Source organism: Salmo salar, chromosome ssa26 (genome assembly GCF_905237065.1).
Source record: "Salmo salar chromosome ssa26, Ssal_v3.1, whole genome shotgun sequence".
NCBI classification, from domain to species: domain Eukaryota; kingdom Metazoa; phylum Chordata; class Actinopteri; order Salmoniformes; family Salmonidae; genus Salmo; species Salmo salar.
In genome coordinates this window covers 45,577,729-45,597,936 of record NC_059467.1, presented here as the reverse complement: position 1 = coordinate 45,597,936, position 20,208 = coordinate 45,577,729, and the positions used below count along the sequence as shown (strand labels likewise).

General features: G+C 44.6%; 2 protein-coding genes across 11 annotated transcripts in view; one reads left to right on the top strand and one right to left on the bottom strand.

Moving 5' to 3' along the window:
• Window positions 1-6,983, bottom strand: part of tmod2 (tropomodulin 2) — a 41,664-nt gene extending 34,681 nt beyond the window's left edge. For 2 of the 5 annotated variants that reach the window (XM_045707963.1, XM_045707961.1), the window contains exons 1-2: window positions 6,812-6,977; window positions 4,035-4,089 (exon numbers count right to left, since the gene is read on the bottom strand). The gene's annotated coding sequence lies outside the window, so the exon portion shown is untranslated. Of the gene's footprint in view, window positions 1-4,034; window positions 4,090-6,811 lie in introns of all 5 variants that reach the window. The other 3 variants (XM_045707962.1, XM_045707964.1, NM_001173882.1) reach the window with 3 other exon arrangements.
• A 12,053-nt stretch (window positions 6,984-19,036) lies between these two features.
• The window catches only part of LOC106593592 (LIM domain only protein 7), a 60,895-nt gene continuing 59,723 nt past the window's right edge, over window positions 19,037-20,208 (top strand). For 3 of the 6 annotated variants that reach the window (XR_006762216.1, XR_006762217.1, XM_045708734.1), the window contains exon 1: window positions 19,037-19,177. The gene's annotated coding sequence lies outside the window, so the exon portion shown is untranslated. The remainder of the gene's footprint in view (window positions 19,178-20,208) is intronic. The other 3 variants (XM_045708736.1, XM_045708733.1, XM_045708735.1) reach the window with 1 other exon arrangement.

Here is a 20,208-nt window from a genome sequence, read left to right as displayed (position 1 = left end):
TATGGCTAGATGACAAGCTAACAACAGATCACGTCAATATGGCTAGATGACAAGCTAACAGACCACGTCAATATGGCTAGATGACAAGCTAACAACAGACCACGTCAATATGGCTAGATGACAAGCTAACAACAGACCACGTCAATATGGCTAGATGACAAGCTAACAACAGATCACGTCAATATGGCTAGATGACAAGCTAACAACAGATCACGTCAATATGGCTAGATGACAAGCTAACAACAGATCACGTCAATATGGCTAGATGACAAGCTAACAACAGATCACGTCAATATGGCTAGATGACAAGCTAACAACAGATCACGTCAATATGGCTAGATGACAAGCTAACAACAGATCACGTCAATATGGCTAGATGACAAGCTAACAACAGATCACGTGTATATGGCTAGATGACAAGCTAACAACAGATCACGTGTATATGGCTAGATGACAAGCTAACAACAGATCACGTCAATATGGCTAGATGACAAGCTAACAACAGATCACGTGTATATGGCTAGATGACAAGCTAACAACAGATCACGTCAATATGGCTAGATGACAAGCTAACAACAGATCACGTGTATATGGCTAGATGACAAGCTAACAACAGACCACGTCAATATGGCTAGATGACAAGCTAACAACAGACCACGTCAATATGGCTAGATGACAAGCTAACAACAGACCACGTGTATATGGCTAGATGACAAGCTAACAACAGATCACGTCAATATGGCTAGATGACAAGCTAACAACAGATCACGTCAATATGGCTAGATGACAAGCTAACAACAGACCACGTGTATATGGCTAGATGACAAGCTAACAACAGACCACGTCAATATGGCTAGATGACAAGCTAACAACAGACCACGTGTATATGGCTAGATGACAAGCTAACAACAGATCACGTCAATATGGCTAGATGACAAGCTAACAACAGATCACGTGTATATGGCTATGTTTCCTTAGCTAGCTAAATGACATGTTTCCTTAGCTAGCTAAATGAATAGGATACCCTTCACGTATCTGAAAATACATGATCATTTTGATGTTTACTGATCATAAAACAGTTCCTTGCTGTATAACTCTGATAGAGATAAATGTGTAGTTGTTACTATGCTCTTCAGGACGTGATGACATTACAACCAAATAGTTGGAACATGTATTGAACAATCCATTGAAAACGGCACGTCGTTGTCATTGGTTTTAGCAGAGCTGGTTCTTGACCCCCAGCAGCCTAACTGAACGCTCTGCACCGTATAGTGAATTTTTATTGATAACGACCTTTACTATCTCAGGGGTGATAAACTAACCTCTTCCTCCCTCTCTCCTGCTCATCTCTCTCCCTCACTCATCTGTTCTCTTCTTTCCCTCCCTCCCCCCTCCGTCCTGCTCTCTTTTCTGTTCTTTTCTCTCCTCTGCTGGTGTGGGACACTCCCTTCTAGAGTGGCTGGGGATAGGCAGAGCCTGATGAAAAACAGATGGATCAGAGGAGAGAGGCAAGGAGAGAGAGAGAGAGAGAGAGAGTTAAAGAGGGAGGAATGGAAGGATGAGATGCTGACAGGGCAGTCACTGCGGTAGTAAAACAACAAACATGAAATGAAATGTGGATTGAGGGAGGTGGGGTTAGAAGAGGTACAAAGTGGTACTTTAAAAAAGCTGCAGCTTACCCCGTCTGTCTGCTCCTCTCCTTCTACCCCTCCTCGTCCGTCCTCTCTACCCCTCCTCGTCCGTCCTCTCTACCCCTCCTCGTCCGTCCTCTCCTCTATTTCTGCTACAGCTCACCGGTTGGACACAAACACACTATCCCCTCACCACCCACAGTCTGCAGGCTCTACACACTATCCCCTCACCACCCACAGTCTGCAGGCTCTACACACTATCCCCTCACCACCCACAGTCTGCAGGCTCTACACACTATCCCCTCACCACCCACAGTCTGCAGGCTCTACACACTATCCCCTCACCACCCACAGTCTGCAGGCTCTACACACTATCCCCTCACCACCCACAGTCTGCAGCCTCTACACACTATCCCCTCACAGTCTGCAGCCTCTACACACTATCCCCTCACAGTCTGCAGCCTCTACACACTATCCCCTCACTACCCACAGTCTGCAGGCTCTACACACTATCCCCTCACCACCCACAGTCTGCAGGCTCTACCCACTATCCCCTCACTAGCCACAGTCTGCAGGCTCTACCCACTATCCCCTCACTAGCCACAGTCTGCAGGCTCTACCCACTATCCCCTCACTAGCCACAGTCTGCAGGCTCTACCCACTATCCCCTCACTAGCCACAGTCTGCAGGCTCTACCCACTATCCCCTCACTAGCCACAGTCTGCAGGCTCTACCCACTATCCCCTCACTAGCCACAGTCTGCAGGCTCTACACTAGAGGTCGACCGATTATGATTTTTCAACGCCGATACCAATTATTGGAGGACCAAAGTCCCCATTGCCGATTAATCGGCCGATTATTTTTCTTTTTATAATGACAATTACAACAATACTGAATGAACACTTATTTTAACTTAATATAATACATCAATAAAATCAATTTAGCCTCAAATAAATAATGAAACATGTTCAATTTGGTTTAAATAATGCAAAACAAAGTGTTGGATAAGAAAGTAAAAGTGCAATATGTGCCATGTAAGAAAGCTAATGTTTAAGTGCCTTGCTCAGAACATGGGACCATATGAAAGCTAGTGGTTCCTTTTAACATGAGTCTTCAATATTCCCAGGTTAGAAGTTTTAGGTTGTAGTTATTATATTATTATAGGATTTATAGGACTATTTCTCTCTATACGATTTGTATTTGATATACCTTTGACTATGTTCTTATAGGCACTATGTTCTTATAGGCACTTTAGTATTGCCAGTGTAACAGTATAGCTTCCGTCCCTCTCCTCGCTCCTACCTGGGCTCAAACCAGGAACACATCGATAACAGCCACCCTCGAAGCAGCGTTACCCATGCAGAGGAAGGGAAAAAACTACTCCAAGTCTCAGAGCGAGTGACGTTTGAAACGCTATTAGCGTGCACCCGGCTAACTAGCTAGCCATTTCACATCGGTTACACCAGCCTCATCTTGGGAGTTGATAGGCTTGAAGGGGTGGGTATAATTTGTGGAACGTTCCAACAGGAATCTGTTCCAAAAAATGTGAAGTAAAAGGTTGCCAACCAACAACGCATACAAAGTAGCAACGCATACAAACCTAGCTAACTAGCTGCCGAATAGGCATCAACTCACCACGTAGCTTATTCTTAATGTTTGTCAGTAGGCAAACAGACATGTGAGGACAGTCATTTTTCGGAATAAACGTGATGAGTGAAAAACGCAATGAAATAGACCACTCCCTACCCGGTATCTTATTCTGCCGCTATACAACTTTGTATGCATTGTTTTTTGGAAACCTTGTTATTTACGAAGTTTTTGGAATAGATTCCTGTTGGAACGTTCCAGAAATTATACCCACCCAGGTTGAAGTCATAAACAGCGCAATGCTTGAAGCACAGCGAAGGGCTGTTTGAATGAATGCTTACGAACTTGCTGGTGCCTACCACCACTCAGTCAGACTGCTCTATCAAATCATAGACTTAATTATAATATAATAAACACACAGAAATACGAGCCTTAGGTCATTAATATGGTCGAATCCGGAAACTATCATCTCGAAAACAAACTTTTTTTTCTTTCAGTGACATACGGAACCGTTCCGTATTTTATCTAACGGATGGCATCCCTAAGTCTAAATATTCCTGTTAGGCATTGATGTTTATGGTTAGGTACATTGGTGCAACGACAGTACTTTTTTCGCAAATGCGCTTGTTAAATCAACACCCGTTTGTCGAAGTAGGCTGTGATTCAATGAAAATTAACAGCCACCGCATGGATTATATGCAACGCAGGACACGTTAGATAAACTAGTAATATCGTCAACCATGTGTAGTTAACTAGTGATTATGTTAAGATTGATAGTTTTTTATAAGATAAGATTAATGCTAGCGAGTAACTTACCTTTGCTTCTTGCTGCCCTCGCGTTACAGGTAGTCAGCCTGTTAATCCTTGTGGACTGCAATGTAAGGCAGGTGGTTAGAGCGTTGGACTGGTAACTGGAAGGTTGCAAAAACGAATCCCCCCTGAACAAGGCAGTTAACCCCCGTTTCTAGGCCGTCATTGTAAATAAGAATGTGTTCTTAATCTGACTTGCCTAGTTAAATAAAGGTGTAAAAAAAAAAGGTGGCCAAAAATACCGATTACAGATTGTTATGAAAACTTGAAATCGGCCCTAATTAAATCGGCCATTCCGATTAATCGGTCGACCTCTACTCTACACACTATCCCCTCACCACCCACAGTCTGCAGGCTCTACACACTATCCCCTCACCAGACACAGTCTGCAGGTTCTACCCACACAGGCACCTTTGAGGGCTGAAGTCAAGATGCGTGACAGAACTACTGTCCCCCAGGACTGGGCGGCGTGACAGAACTACTGTCCCCCGGGACTGGGCGGCGTGACAGAACTACTGTCCCCCGGGACTGGGCGGCGTGACAGAACTACTGTCCCCCGGGACTGGGCGGCGTGACAGAACTACTGTCCCCCGGGACTGGGCGGCGTGACAGAACTACTGTCCCCCGGGACTGGGCGGCGTGACAGAACTACTGTCCCCCGGGACTGGGCGGCGTGACAGAACTACTGTCCCCCGGGACTGGGCGGCGTGACAGAACTACTGTCCCCCGGGACTGGGCGGCGTGACAGAACTACTGTCCCCCAGGACTGGGCAGCATGACAGAAGTTAGTGTCCTTTCCAACCTCTACTCAGCGGTGAACAGAAACAACATGGTAGAGAAATCCCCTCACAAACACTAGCTGGTGTAATAATAATGAAAATAATTACACCTTCCCAACTCTAATGGTAGAAGTATGACCACATGCCATTCTACAGGCTGATTTCTCCCTCTGTTGGAGCGGACAGAAGAACCGGCTTAGCAGTATCAGACCTGATAATCCTGCTAACAGTCTGATATTCACACACACACACACACACACAACATGCTGAGTTGGCATCTCTGAGCCTGTTAACCTGTTCTGCTGCTCTGGATCAGCTGTAGCTAACTCATTTGTTGTTGTTGTTGTTGTGTAGGAGACAGACAGACAGACACTGCCCTCACCTTTCCTCGCTTGGATGAAAGTGTCTGCTAAAAGGCATCTCTCTCTCAAGTGAACAACACTACAACCTCTTTGTCTTTATACTGCACAGACAGAACTACTGTCCCCCGGGACTGGGCAGCATGACAGAACTACTGTCCCCCGGGACTGGGCGGCGTGACAGAACTACTGTCCCCCAGGACTGGGCGGCGTGACAGAACTACTGTCCCCCAGGACTGGGCGGCGTGACAGAACTACTGTCCCCCAGGACTGGGCGGAGTGGCAGAAGTTAGTGTTTTTCCCTTTAATGGTAAAGCTTAGGGTCTGGAGGGGACATGCTGATTGTAGATCTGTGCCTAAGATCAACTTCACACCTGAGCTAACTCACACGTTTCCTTATAAAAGGCATTCCTATACGGCTTGGGCCACACCCTTCATTCAGAAGAAAGCAGTGTTGTAACCACACAAGGGATGCAGTCTTTCCGGTGGCAGGTAAAACACCTTTTGTGCTAACCCAGGGGTGTATCACAGGACAGGAGGCATTGTTTCTGCTGCTACTCCCAAGCTAACAATGGAAGTGCGCACACATCGCATTCGCTATTTCTTTCTTTCTTTCTCACACACACACACACACACGTTGTTTACATGGTAAACAGTCTGAAATGCATGACAACCATGCCGGTTTGAGTTGAGCAAGACCCACGTTTAACTGAGTCACCTCTGTAAAACCGTATAGTTAAGATGGGCAGATAGCTAGCTGAGTTAATTTCAAAACAGATCGGTTTGTTGTATTCGGCGCATGTAGAATGAAATGTGATTTGATTTGACAGACAGGCGCGGCCCAGCTGCGACAGGGAGGTGACGTGATGGGAAGCGTGTGCGCGTACTGTGGTCCACAGGTCCTGTAGCGATGCTATGGGACCCTGATCAACAACAGCAAATACTAACTTAATTTAGTAGGTAAATGAATGGCTACATTCACACTAGCTAGCTAGTATAATAACAAGCACATCGGCAATTTATTTAGTTCACTAGTTTTCTATATCATTCTGATTCTGGACTATTTCGCCCAAATAAATTATGACTTGTCTGTAAAGCTCGTGGATCACAGACAATATAACTAACTAACTTAACTGATTAGCTAACTAGAATAACAGAGCTAAGAGGGCAATGGTGACAAAGCTATTACCAAATACATTGGAAATAAGAGGAGAGTGCAAGAAAACGTACACTAGGGCCTATTCATTACGCCCATTCTGTTGCAAATGGTTTCTTAAACGGAAGCAAATCGAACGAATAGAAACTCCCGTATTGTTCTGTTGGCTTTTTAAACGGTAAACAGTTTCCGTAACGAATACGCCCCTGAACTGCCTACACAGTCCAACATCATCCCATAACTAGCTGGCTAACCACAGCTTATTTATCCGCATTGGATCATTAGGTAGTTACCAAATCTGTCAACAACACACAAACAGCAAGCTTGCATCTCTCACTGGCAGACCGAGAAGCAAAAAATGTTAGCGAACCTAGCATAGCCAGATAGCTAACTGGCTGGCGAAATAGTGAAATGGCCACACGGTTGCTGTCGCTAACGTTAGATAGCGGGCAAAACGATTCACAATTTGTAACCTCGATGGATGCTCACCTGAAACTACAGCGACTGGGCAAATTCAATCCAAACGTCTTCAGTTCACTCCAGAAGGCGCAAGCTATCAAATTACAGTAGCTAGTCACTTACTGTACTGCTCCAATGAATACGAAGGTTTCACTGCTGCTCGCTTTCTTCCTCACCCCAAGGGCGGTAACACAGGAAGAGAGACACTGGACACAGTACCCAATGTACGGCTGCGTCTCTAGGGCTGAAAGCCAACTCAGCCAATAGACGGAGAGGATATCTACCACTGACCAATGAGCTTTCTCCATTTCTACGAGTCAGCCCACCTCTGATAAGCAAAGAACCAATCAGCAGCAGTTTCAATGTAGGACACGCAAATGTATGTGGGGCAAGCAGTGAGCACTGAGGTAATAATAAGAATTGTATTTATTTATTTCACCTTTAGTTAACCAGGTAGGCAAGTTGAGAACAAGTTCTCATTTACAATTGCAACCTGGCCAAGATAAAGCAAAGCAGTTCGACAACATACAACAACACAGAGTTACACATGGAGTACAACAAACATACAGTCAATAATACAGTAGGAAAAATAAGTCTATATACAATGTGAGCAAATGAGGTGAGATGGGAGGTAAAGGCAAAAAAGGCCATGGTGGCAAAGTAAATACAATATAGCAAGTAAAACATTGGAATGGTAGATGTGTAGTGGAAGAAAGTGCAAAGTAGAAATAGAAATAACAACATGAAGTTAAATGTTTTATTTTTTTAAATAAATAAATAACATGAATTTGCCCTAGAAAACACTGATCTAAGGCCTGGTGTGTCTCTCCTCGTGGTTATGGTTAGGATTTGGGGAGAGTAAGCTGATCCTTGAAGTCAACTTAGATCAATTCATTACTACATTTTTATTTCTAAAACTCTCTTACATAAACTTCTGCCATACCTAACATCATTAATAAACTTTAGATGTACGAATGACCAAACCCGGTCTCAGGGATGGCTAACTGGAGATTCCTTCAGTCTCCACAGAGTTGGGTAAATCATCTTTTGGTTTCTTTGTACCCCATGTATGGAACGACTAAATCTACTGGTGCCTCTTGGACTGTTCACATTGTTGATCAGGATCCTCTTTGCTGAAGAATGTGATTGTTTCTCTCGTCTTGACTATATTCTGTAATCTTGTATATTTGCGTGATGTTGTGTTTATAAATTGTCTAAATGCAGGGCTCCCTTGTAAAAGAGATATTCAGCTCAATGGGACTTTAAAGGTGAAATGAAACAATACAACAAAATCCCAGATCAGTTCTCATGGCTTCTGATTTCTATGTTCAACATCTGTATAGAGAACCGTCATGTAAGTGTACAACTATGTGATTGTAGCTACGGATGCATCCATTGATACCTTGTGACTGTTGGCTGTTTAGACTTTAGAGTGGCATCCCTCTCTCTCTCTCTCTCTCTCTCTCTCTCTCTCAGCTCTGTAACAGTAGACTGTTCTGGCAATAGAACTGGTCTGGGAAGTTGCAGGTGCTTGGTAACAAAGACACTAAAGCTGACTGACTGACTGACTGACTGGAGGTTAGAGGTTACATTTACAGCTGGAAATACAGAACTCCACTGTCCCCCCCCCCTTTACATAGTCATAGTTATTGTAGTATTACTGTGTATTGTGTGTGTGTTCACTTGTGTATTTGTGTGTGTTTGCATATTGCGTGTGAATTTGTGTGAGCGTATGTGCATCTGATTGTGCGCACACCCGTGTGTGTGTGTGTGTGTGTGTGTGTGTGTGTGTGTGTGTGTGTGTGTGTGTGTGTGTGTGCATGCGTGCATGTGCTTGCGTTGGTGCGTGTGTGTCCCACAGGAGGTTGGTGGCACCTTAATCAGGGAGGACAGGCTCGTGGTAATGACTGGAGCAGAATCAGTGGAATGGTATCAAATACATTGTTTCCATAGTTTCCAGGTGGTTGATGCCATTCGCTCCGTTCCAGTCATTATTATGAGCCGTCCTCCCCTCAGCCTCCACTGGTGTGTGTGTGTGTATGTGATGGTGTCATAACACCTTGTCCATTTCCACTCCCTCCTGATAGCCATCTGGCCCTGCAGAGTGAACTATTACATTATTACAGTTATTATAGTATTACAGTATTATTATAGTATTACAGTACAGACAGACTGTTACTGTAGGTCTACAGACTGACTGTGTTACTGTAGACCTACAGACTGACTAACTGTGTTACTGTAGACCTACAGACTGACTGACTGTGTTACTGTAGACCTACAGACAGACTGACTGTTACAGTAGGCCTACAGACTGACTGTGTTACAGTAGGGCTACAGACTGACTGACTGTGTTACTGTAGGCCTACAGACTGACTGACTGTGTTACTGTAGGCCTACAGACTGACTGACTATGTTACTGTAGGCCTACAGACTGACTGACTGTGTTACTGTAGGCCTACAGACTGACTGACTGTGTTACTGTAGGCCTACAGACTGACTGACTGACTGTTACTGTAGGGCTACAGACTGACTGACTGTTACTGTAGGGCTACAGACTGACTGACTGACTGTTACTGTAGGGCTACAGACTGACTGACTGTTACTGTAGGGCTACAGACTGACTGACTGTGTTACTGTAGACCTACAGACTGACTGACTATGTTACTGTAGGACTACAGACTGACTGACTATGTTACTGTAGGCCTACAGACTGACTGACTGACTGTGTTACTGTAGGCCTACAGACTGACTGACTGTGTTACTGTAGGCCTACAGACTGACTGACTGTGTTACTGTAGGCCTACAGACTGACTGACTGTGTTACTGTAGGCCTACAGACTGACTGACTGTGTTACTGTAGACCTACAGACAGACTGACTGACTGTTACTGTAGGCCTACAGACTGACTGACTGTGTTACTGTAGGCCTACAGACTGACTGACTGTGTTACTGTAGACCTACAGATTGACTGACTGTGTTACTGTAGGCCTACAGACTGACTGACTGTGTTACTGTAGGCCTACAGACTGACTGACTGTGTTACTGTAGGCCTACAGACTGACTGACTGTGTTACTGTAGACCTACAGACTGACTGACTGTGTTACTGTAGACCTACAGACAGACTGACTGACTGTGTTACAGTAGGGCGACAGACTGACTGACTGTGTTACAGTAGGGCTACAGACTGACTGACTGTGTTACAGTAGGCCTACAGACTGACTGACTGTGTTACAGTAGGGCTACAGACTGACTGACTGTTACTGTAGGGCTACAGACTGACTGACTGTGTTACTGTAGACCTACAGACTGACTGACTATGTTACTGTAGGCCTACAGACTGACTGACTATGTTACTGTAGGCCTACAGACTGACTGACTGACTGTGTTACTGTAGGCCTACAGACTGGCTGACTGTGTTACTGTAGGCCTACAGACTGACTGACTGTGTTACTGTAGGCCTACAGACAGACTGACTGTGTTACTGTAGACCTACAGACAGACTGACTGACTGTGTTACTGTAGACCTACAGACAGACTGACTGACTGTGTTACTGTAGGCCTACAGACTGACTGACTGTGTTACTGTAGGCCTACAGACAGACTGACTGTGTTACTGTAGACCTACAGACAGACTGACTGACTGTGTTACTGTAGACCTACAGACAGACTGACTGACTGTGTTACTGTAGGCCTACAGACTGACTGACTGTGTTACTGTAGGCCTACAGACTGACTGACTGTGTTACTGTAGACCTACAGACAGACTGACTGTGTTACTGTAGGCCTACAGACAGACTGACTGACTGTGTTACAGTAGGGCTACAGACTGACTGACTGTGTTACAGTAGGGCTACAGACTGACTGACTGTGTTACAGTAGGGCTACAGACTGACTGACTGTGTTACAGTAGGCCTACAGACTGACTGACTGTGTTAATGTAAGGCCTATAGGCTGACTAACTGTGTGACTGTAGACCTACAGACAGACTGACTGTGTTACTGTAGGCCTACAGACAGACTGACTGACTGTGTTACAGTAGGGCTACAGACTGACTGACTGTGTTACAGTAGGGCTACAGACTGACTGACTGTGTTACAGTAGGCCTACAGACTGACTGACTGTGTTACAGTAGGGCTACAGACTGACTGACTGTTACTGTAGGGCTACAGACTGACTGACTGTGTTACTGTAGACCTACAGACTGACTGACTGTGTTACTGTAGGCCTACAGACTGACTGACTATGTTACTGTAGGCCTACAGACTGACTGACTGACTGTGTTACTGTAGGCCTACAGACTGACTGACTGTGTTACTGTAGGCCTACAGACTGACTGACTGTGTTACTGTAGGCCTACAGACTGACTGACTGTGTTACTGTAGGCCTACAGACAGACTGACTGACTGTGTTACTGTAGACCTACAGACAGACTGACTGACTGTGTTACAGTAGGGCTACAGACTGACTGACTGTGTTACAGTAGACCTACAGACTGACTGACTGTGTTACAGTAGGGCTACAGACTGACTGACTGTGTTACTGTAGGCCTACAGACTGACTGACTGTTACTGTAGGCCTACAGACTGACTGACTGTGTTACTGTAGGCCTACAGACTGACTGACTATGTTACTGTAGGCCTACAGACTGACTGACTGACTGTTACTGTAGGCCTACAGACTGACTGACTATGTTACTGTAGGCCTACAGACAGACTGACTGACTGTGTTACTGTAGGCCTACAGACTGACTGACTGTGTTACTGTAGGCCTACAGACTGACTGACTGACTGTGTTACTGTAGGGCTACAGACTGACTGACTGACTGTTACTGTAGACCTACAGACTGACTGACTATGTTACTGTAGGCCTACAGACTGACTGACTGTTACTGTAGGCCTACAGACTGACTGACTGACTGTTACTGTAGGCCTACAGACTGACTGACTGACTGTTACTGTAGGCCTACAGACTGACTGACTGACTGTGTTACTGTAGGCCTACAGACTGACTGACTGACTGTGTTACTGTAGGCCTACAGACTGACTGACTGACTGTTACTGTAGGCCTACAGACTGACTGACTGTGTTACTGTTGGCCTACAGACTGACTGACTGACTGTTACTGTAGGACCTACCGACTCTACAATCACCAGCTGTCATTCTAACCAAACCATGGTCAGTTATAGTCTCCTCTGTTCTCCTCTATGTCCCTGTAACAGGGATGCTTCATAGTGGTCTGTATGGTCGGTACTGAGAACCAGAACCTTGAAACAGAATTATGTTCTATGACTAAATTAGTCATTTAATATCATCTCTATGCCTCTAACTTTGTCCTGCTTGAATACTGACACCTTCCAGAATACATGCTCTATAATACACATCCTGGGGTAGTAACATTAAAGTGGGCATAGGATTAGGTCACCTTTTACATTCCACTTCCAGTACTGGTGGTGTGATGAAGCAAACAGGGGATCATGTTTTGTAAAAACCACATCTCCTGAGGAGAGAGACCCTAACCACATTTATCATGAAGATCAAAGACATCTCCTAATGAGAGATACTCTAACCACATTTATCATGAAGATCAAAGACATCTCCTGAGGAGAGATACTCTAACCACATTTATCATGAAGATCAAAGACATCTCCTGAGGAGAGATACTCTAACCACATTTATCATGAAGATCAAAGACATCTCCTAATGAGAGATACTCTAACCACATTTATCATGAAGATAAACCACATCTGAGGAGAGATACTCTAACCACATTTATCATGAAGATCAAAGACATCTCCTGAGGAGAGATACTCTAACCACATTTATCATGAAGATCAAAGACATCTCCTGATGAGAGATACTCTAACCACATTTATCATGAAGATCAAAGACATCCAACACCAGTGGAAGAGACGAGGATGTCACTGAACAGAGCAGATAGGGTTTCATCTACATACCGTACATCTGCATCACATGGCTCCTGGTCAAAAGTAGTGCACTACTGTATTGGGAATAGGGTGTCATTTGGGACGTAGGCTTCCAATAGTTTCTCAGTGCCAGTGCTGTGGGTCTGAATGGGTCTTTGTAGTGTTTATGAGAGACAGTACTGTAGTAGTGTAGTAGTACTGTCTCCAAGACGTGGTAGGAGTCTGTTGTGTTCCCATGCCAAGCAGAGAGGAGCGGAGCACCCTGTGGTTTGTCAATGGCATGCCAGCACAGCACACAAAGCCAGGCCTGGTGCGCTCTCTCTCTCTTTCTCTCTAACAGAATAACCATATTATCAGAATAACCATATTATCATTATTACCTCTAAGAGGATGTTCCCAGCTGTGTGTCATGGTCCTCGTAAGGATTGGACCAAGGCGCAGCGGGTATAGTGCACATCTTCTTAATTTATTTAAAGATAACACTTAAACAAAATGACGAAACGGTTCCGTAAGGCAACACAGGAAAACAACCACCCACAAAACACAAGTGAAACAAACCAACTAAATATGGCCTCCAATTAGAGGCAACGACAACCAGTTGCCTCTAATTGGAGGTCCTACCAAAACCCCAACATAGAAATAGAAAACTAGATTTAAACATAGAAATAGAACCTAAACCAAAAACACCAAAACACACAAAACAAACACCCCCTGCCACGCCCTGACCATACTACAATGACAAAAGACCCCTTTATTGGTCAGGACGTGACAGTACCCCCCCCCAAAGATACAGACCCCGACTGCACCTCAAAACAAAAAACCCCACAAAACAACCCCAAAAAGGGAGGGAAGGGAGGGTGGCCACCGTCAACGACGGTCCCAGTGCTTCACACCCCCTTCCCAATCCTCCCACTACAGAGGTGGCTCTGGCTCTGGGTGTAGCTCCCGTTCAGAAGACTCTGGGCTGCGTGGCGTCGCTGGAGGCCCCGGGCTGAGGGGGCGTCGCTGGAGGCCCTGGGCTGAGGGAGCGAGATGTCAAGAGATGAGCTATAGGTGTACCTACCATAGGAGTCCCCTTGAAGCCTACCATTGACTATGCACATACCCAGCGTGCGACAGAGCTGCAGGAGTTGTGACCCGTTTTTGTTGGTTATGTTGTCATAGTTGTGCCTAGGGGGGCATATGGGGGAGGGAATGCTGTCACCTCCAGGTAGGTGTTTGTCCCCCTGTGTGCTGAAGGTGTCAGGTTCTTGTCCGGTTCTGGCATTTAGGTTACCACAGACTAGTACATGTTCCTGAGCCTGGAAATGATTGATTTCCCCCTCCAGGATAGAGAAGCTGTCTTCATTAAAGTATGGGGATTCTAGTGGGGGATATAGGTAGCACACAGGAGGACATTTCTCTGTTGAGATCATTTCCTTTTGAATTTCTTGCCAAATGTAAAATGTTCCTGTTTTGATTCATTTAATAGAGTGAGTTAGGTCTGCTCTATATCAAATTAGCATACCCCCTGAGTCCCTTCCCTGTTTCACACCTGGTAGTTTGGTGGATGGGACTACCAGCTCTCTGTAACCTAGAGGGAAACCAGTGGGTCCGTCTCCTCTATACCAGGTTTCTTGTAGGATGACAATGTCTGTATTTCCAATTTCTTTGGTGAAGTCCAGGTTTCTGCTCTTTAGGCCAAAGGCAGATGACCTCAGGCCTTGGATATTCCAGGATGAGATAGTGAAGGCTTTGTGTTCCATAAAGTGTCCAATGTTGTTGGTCATGTGGTTTGGCCAGTAAGTGTGAGCAGAGCCTGCTGAGCATCTGGTACATGCCATTGGCCTGGGCAAGTGTAAGAGTGGGGGTTGGGCCTGTTTGCCTGCTCACGGCCTGGGCGTATGTCTGACTTTCATGTTGAGGCCCTCTTTGCGGGAGTGTTTGGGTCCCGCAGGTCTGGCAGAGTGTCTTGCTGGTCTGGGCGGGGTGTCTATTGATCTGTTGCTCCTGTGTGAAGTGTTAGGGCTGCGTTTGAGGGCGATGCCCTTTAGGGTCCGAGTGAAGGTGGGCACTGCTGCCTTGTATAGGTGGACCTGGTCGTAAAAGGCTGTTCAAGTCCAGGGTGGAGTGGTGGGCCAGGTAAACATTTGGTTTTGAGGCACAGTCATGGGAAATACTTGCGTTTACCTGCTGTATGGAAGCAGGGTGGAAGTCTTTTCATGGTAGCAAGGTGGCGATAACCACTTGTGCGTCTCTCTCTCTCTCTCTCTCTCTCTTTCTCTCTCTCTGAGAGATGACTGTGTCCCCAATAACACCATATTGCTTATACAGTGATGGACTACTTTATACCTGGACCCATTGGGCTCTGGTCAAATGTAATGTGTCCCAGCAGACTGGTCTTCTACATGTCTCAGCAGACTGTGGAGTGTCCCAGCAGAGTGGTCTTCTACATGTCTCAGCAGACTGTGGAGTGTCCCAGCAGAGTGGTCTTCTACATGTCTCAGCAGACTGTGGAGTGTCCCAGCAGAGTGGTCTTCTACATGTCTCAGCAGACTGTGGAGTGTCCCAGCAGACTGGTCTTCTACATGTCTCAGCAGACTGTGGAGTGTCCCAGCAGATTGGTCCTGAATTTCCCAGTTGAAATACCCTAGCTGTATATCTGACTGGTTGTATTTTCTCAATATGATGGACCGCTAATGAACAAGTAACATAGAGAAGTGTGTGTGTGTTCCTGTACATGGGTGCGTCTGTATGGCTGTGTGTGTGTTCCTGTACATGGGTGCGTCTGTATGGCTGTGTGTGTGTTCCTGTACATGGGTGTGTCTGTAAGGCTGTGTGTGCATGTGCAGCCGTACATCTCTCTTTCGCTGTGTGTGTGTGTGTGTGTGTGTGTGTGTGTGTGTGTGTGTGTGTGTGTGTGTGTGTGTGTGTGTGTGTGTGTGTGTGTGTGTGTGTGTGTGTGTGTGTGTGTGTGTGTGTGTGTGTGTGTGTGTGTGTGTGTGTGTGTAAAGGTTGTACTGGTACTCTGTTTCTGCAGTCCCAGCACACTACATAACAGCCAACAGTAGTGAATCCATCCACCCCCCTCCCCCCATGGAACTCCCTTGTGTCCTCCTCCCAGAGTGCTAAGAGCCTTGGCGTGACCCTGGACAACACCCTGTCGTTCTCCACCAACATCAAGGCGGTGACCCGATCCTGTAGGTTCATGCTCTACAACATTCGCAGAGTACGACCCTGCCTCACACAGGAAGCGGCGCAGGTCCTAATCCAGGCACTTGTCATCTCCCGTCTGGATTATTGCAACTCGCTGTTGGCTGGGCTCCCTGCCTGTGCCATTAAACCCCTACAACTCATCCAGAACGCCGCAGCCCGTCTGGTGTTCAACCTTCCCAAGTTCTCTCACGTCACCCCGCTCCTCCGCTCTCTCCACTGGCTTCCAGTCGAAGCTCGCATCCGCTACAAGACCATGGTGCTTGCCTACGGAGCTGTGAGGGGAACGGCACCTCCGTACCTTCAGGCTCTGATCAGGCCCTACACCCAAACAAGGGCACTCCGTTCATCCACCTCTGGCCTGCTCGCCTCCCTACCTCTGAGGAAGCACAGTTCCCGCTCAGCCCAGTCAAAACTGTTCGCTGCTCTGGCACCCCAATGGTGGAACAAGCTCCCTCACGACGCCAGGACAGCGGAGTCAATCACCACCTTCCGGAGACACCTGAAACCCCACCTCTTCAAGGAATACCTGGGATAGGATAAAGTAATCCTTCTAACCCCCCCTTAAAGATTTAGATGCACTATTGTAAAGTGGTTGTTCCACTGGATATTATAAGGTGAATGCACCAATTTGTAAGTCGCTCTGGATAAGAGCGTCTGCTAAATGACTTAAATGTAAATGTAAAATGGAATCTTACTCATTATGATGTAAAAGGACAAATTAATTCTAGAACAGCATTATTCTGAGACACTTTGTGAATTTAGGCCCAGAAGTCTTGTGTTAGATCAGCTCCCTGAGCTAATGTTGCCTTAGCTCAGCGGGGAAATGTAGTCTTATAGGGCTACAACGACCCAGGTTAAAACCCAGTCAAAAGCCTACATATGACATTACGATGAGTGGTTTAAACATAGAGATTCTATAATGTAATCCTATGGGTGTAAATACATTTTGGGCTCCTGAGTGGAGCGGTGGTCTAAGGCACTGCCTTTAGGTGCTAGAGGCGTCACTACAGACCCTGGTTCGATCCCGGGCTTTATCACAACCAGCCGTGATCGGGAGTCCCATAGGGCGGCGCACAACTGGCCCAGCGTCGTCCGGGGTTAGGGGAGGGTTTGGCCGGGGTAGGCCATCAGTGTAAAATAAGAATTTGTTCTTAACTGACTTGCCTAGTTAAATAAAGGTTAAATATTATTATTATATATATTTTTTTACATCTATCCCTGGATGTCCACTCTTAGGCTGCGTTTACACAGGCAGAATTGGGCTGCCTGTGTAAATGCAGGATTACATGTCCAGTTTGTAACAGGCAGACTAAAACAGATGTCTAGTCCCTCAACCCAGAATCCTGCTCTGTAGTTTTATGTGAGTTTTTACAGTGGCCTGGTAACGTTTAGAGTTCTTTCTAAAATGAGTCCAGTGTTTTAGGATGGATCTGGCCTGTTAAACATCAGACAGCATGTGTGTCTGTCTGTTCAGAGAAACGACCAGATGAATCTACCGTCTGTTTGTAGAGAAATATTTAGAAAAGGACGTTAGGCGGCTCTCTCTCTCTCTCTCTCTCTCTCTCTCTCTCTCTCTCTCGCTCTCTCTCTCTCTCACAGCACCGTTAATAATTAGATATCGTTTTTCTTTTCGAGTGTTTGTGTGTGGTGACTGTATGCGAGTAACTTTGTAGGAGTAAAATTAGTCAGTGTTGCCACCTGCTGTCAGGAACAAGAACAGCAGTGGTGAATCAGTAAGAGATTATCAACGAGGGGCTATGAGTTTTATTACAAATAATCAACGATTTGTTTTCCACGACGTGCTAGCGGAGTAGAGCCCAGAGTTGATTATCCCTTTCATACCATGGGTATAATTAAACACGTTTGCTGCTTGAAATGTGTTAATTTGCAGGTAGAAATATGTTCAACGTCCACTGAAGTAGCTAGCAAATGTACTAAATAGCTACAGTAGTTGCCGTGGTAACCAAGGCTTGCTAGTTTAGCTAACTAACCAGCAGTCCTAGCTCGCCATTATGAACATCGAATTCAACAATTCCAATAATGTTTTAAATTCGACTTTTGCTTTTAAAAAGCAGCTTCAACATATAACATGTAAGAATGAACTATAGTAATTGAATTCAACCATGCAAATATACCGTGCGTTGTTTAATGAAGCAATAAGGCCAGAGGAGGTGTGGTATATGGTCAATATACCACGGCTAGGGGCTGTTCTTAGGCATCACGCAACGCGGAGTGCCTGGACACAGCCCTTAGTCGTGGTAGATTGGCCAGAGGTGCCTTATTGCTATTATAAACTGGTTAGCAATGTAATTATAGCAGTAAAACTAAATGTTTTGTCATACCCGTGGTATAGGTCTGATATACCATGGCTTTCAGCCAATCAGAATTCAGGGCTCAAACTACACAGTTTCTAACAGTATATAACCAACAGGGGTCAGGAGCAGCTAAGGGAGGCACAGTAGGCTGACTGGAGAGAGAGAACTGTTTTAGGATATAAAATGTATAAATGCTTAATGAACTTAGTTAAACTGTCGTACCCCATCACAACCCAAAATACAAGCTTGTTTTACTCCAATGTTTGTAAACAAACATGTAAACAAACACTGTAGCCTCAAAACACGGTAAAAAAATATAATTGAAGGTTAATCCTTGCATCCAAAGCATTTTCTATTCATTTTAGAGTGGTTACATTTCTCTAGCCCCATCCCTAAACATTTTACCAAACCAGTGGTGGCTGTCTGTTTTGTTATTGTTTCAACAGCAGATTGCCCCTTTAAAAATCATCCTCCAAATCTGAATTTATTGATGATGACAACAATGTAATTTAATATTTACAATACCACTGATGAATTTAGATGGGAGAAGTTATCTCTGAGAGATTCAAGGAAAAGAGCTACTTATGGATAATGACAACAGTTATTGAATATTATCAATAAAGTGGAAAGGATTCAAAACATGTATTCTTGTGAAGTGTGATGGATGTGGCTCTGTGAGTAGTTTTGTTTGAAACCTGAAGACTAGGCTTTAGCTCAGCAGGCTAACATAGACGCGCAGGACATCCAGGGTTTCTAGTCAGTCAAAGTCCAAAAAGGATATTGTTTGAATGATTAAGCAGGGACCTGTGTAAAACTACACACTTTATTGCTTTGCAGGGACAAAGTCTCAAAACCCTGTTTTATCAGAAAACATTCATAGTGAAAGTTAGAAAAGAACAAGGCACAGAAAGCAAGAGCAAGTGACCCAATTCTGTCGGGTAAAATTAGTAGGCTTCTCTCAGGTATGTATGTGATCAGTGATTGGACATTGACAGTTACGGTAACTGTAGGCTGTTTAATGAGCATTCTCCATTCTGGTTCAATGAAAAGTTAACCTCTTCAGAGTTTTAACAGCAGATGTATTTGCATATCTGGCTATTCTTTTGTTATTGATCATAATTTGATTGTTCCCAAATATGTTTCAGTTAATCAAAATAGAAAACATGTCAGATAACATACTGTATGTTTGTGACTATTACTACCATTTTCTTTGTTGTTATAGTGTAATAGGTGTGTCTGTATCATGTCCTGTCTCTTAGTAATGTTATAGTGTATAATAGGTGTGTCTGTATCATGTAATATCTCTTAGTAATGTTATAGTGTATAATAGGTGAGTCTGTATCATGTCCTGTCTCTTAGTAATGTTACAGTGTATAATAGGTGTGTCTGTATCATGTAATATCTCTTAGTAATGTTATAGTGTATAATAGGTGAGTCTGTATCATGTCCTGTCTCTTAGTAATGTTATAGTGTATAATAGGTGTGTCTGTATCATGTCCTGTCTCTTACTAATGTTATAGTGTATAATAGGTGTGTCTGTAACATGTCCTGTCTCTTAGTAATGTTATAGTGTATAATAGGTGAGTCTGTATCATGTCCTGTCTCTTAGTAATGTTATAGTGTATAATAGGTGAGTCTGTATCATGTCCTGTCTCTTAGTAATGTTATAGTGTATAATAGGTGTGTCTGTATCATGTCCTGTCTCTTAGTAATGTTATAGTGTATAATAGGTGAGTCTGTATCATGTAATATCTCTTAGTAATGTTATAGTGTATAATAGGTGAGTCTGTATCATGTCCTGTCTCTTACTAATGTTATAGTGTATAATAGGTGTGTCTGTATCATGTAATATCTCTTAGTAATGTTATAGTGTAAAATATGTGTGTCTGTATCATGTAATATCTCTTAGTAATGTTATAGTGTATAATAGGTGAGTCTGTATCATGTAATATCTCTTAGTAATGTTATAGTGTATAATAGGTGAGTCTGTATC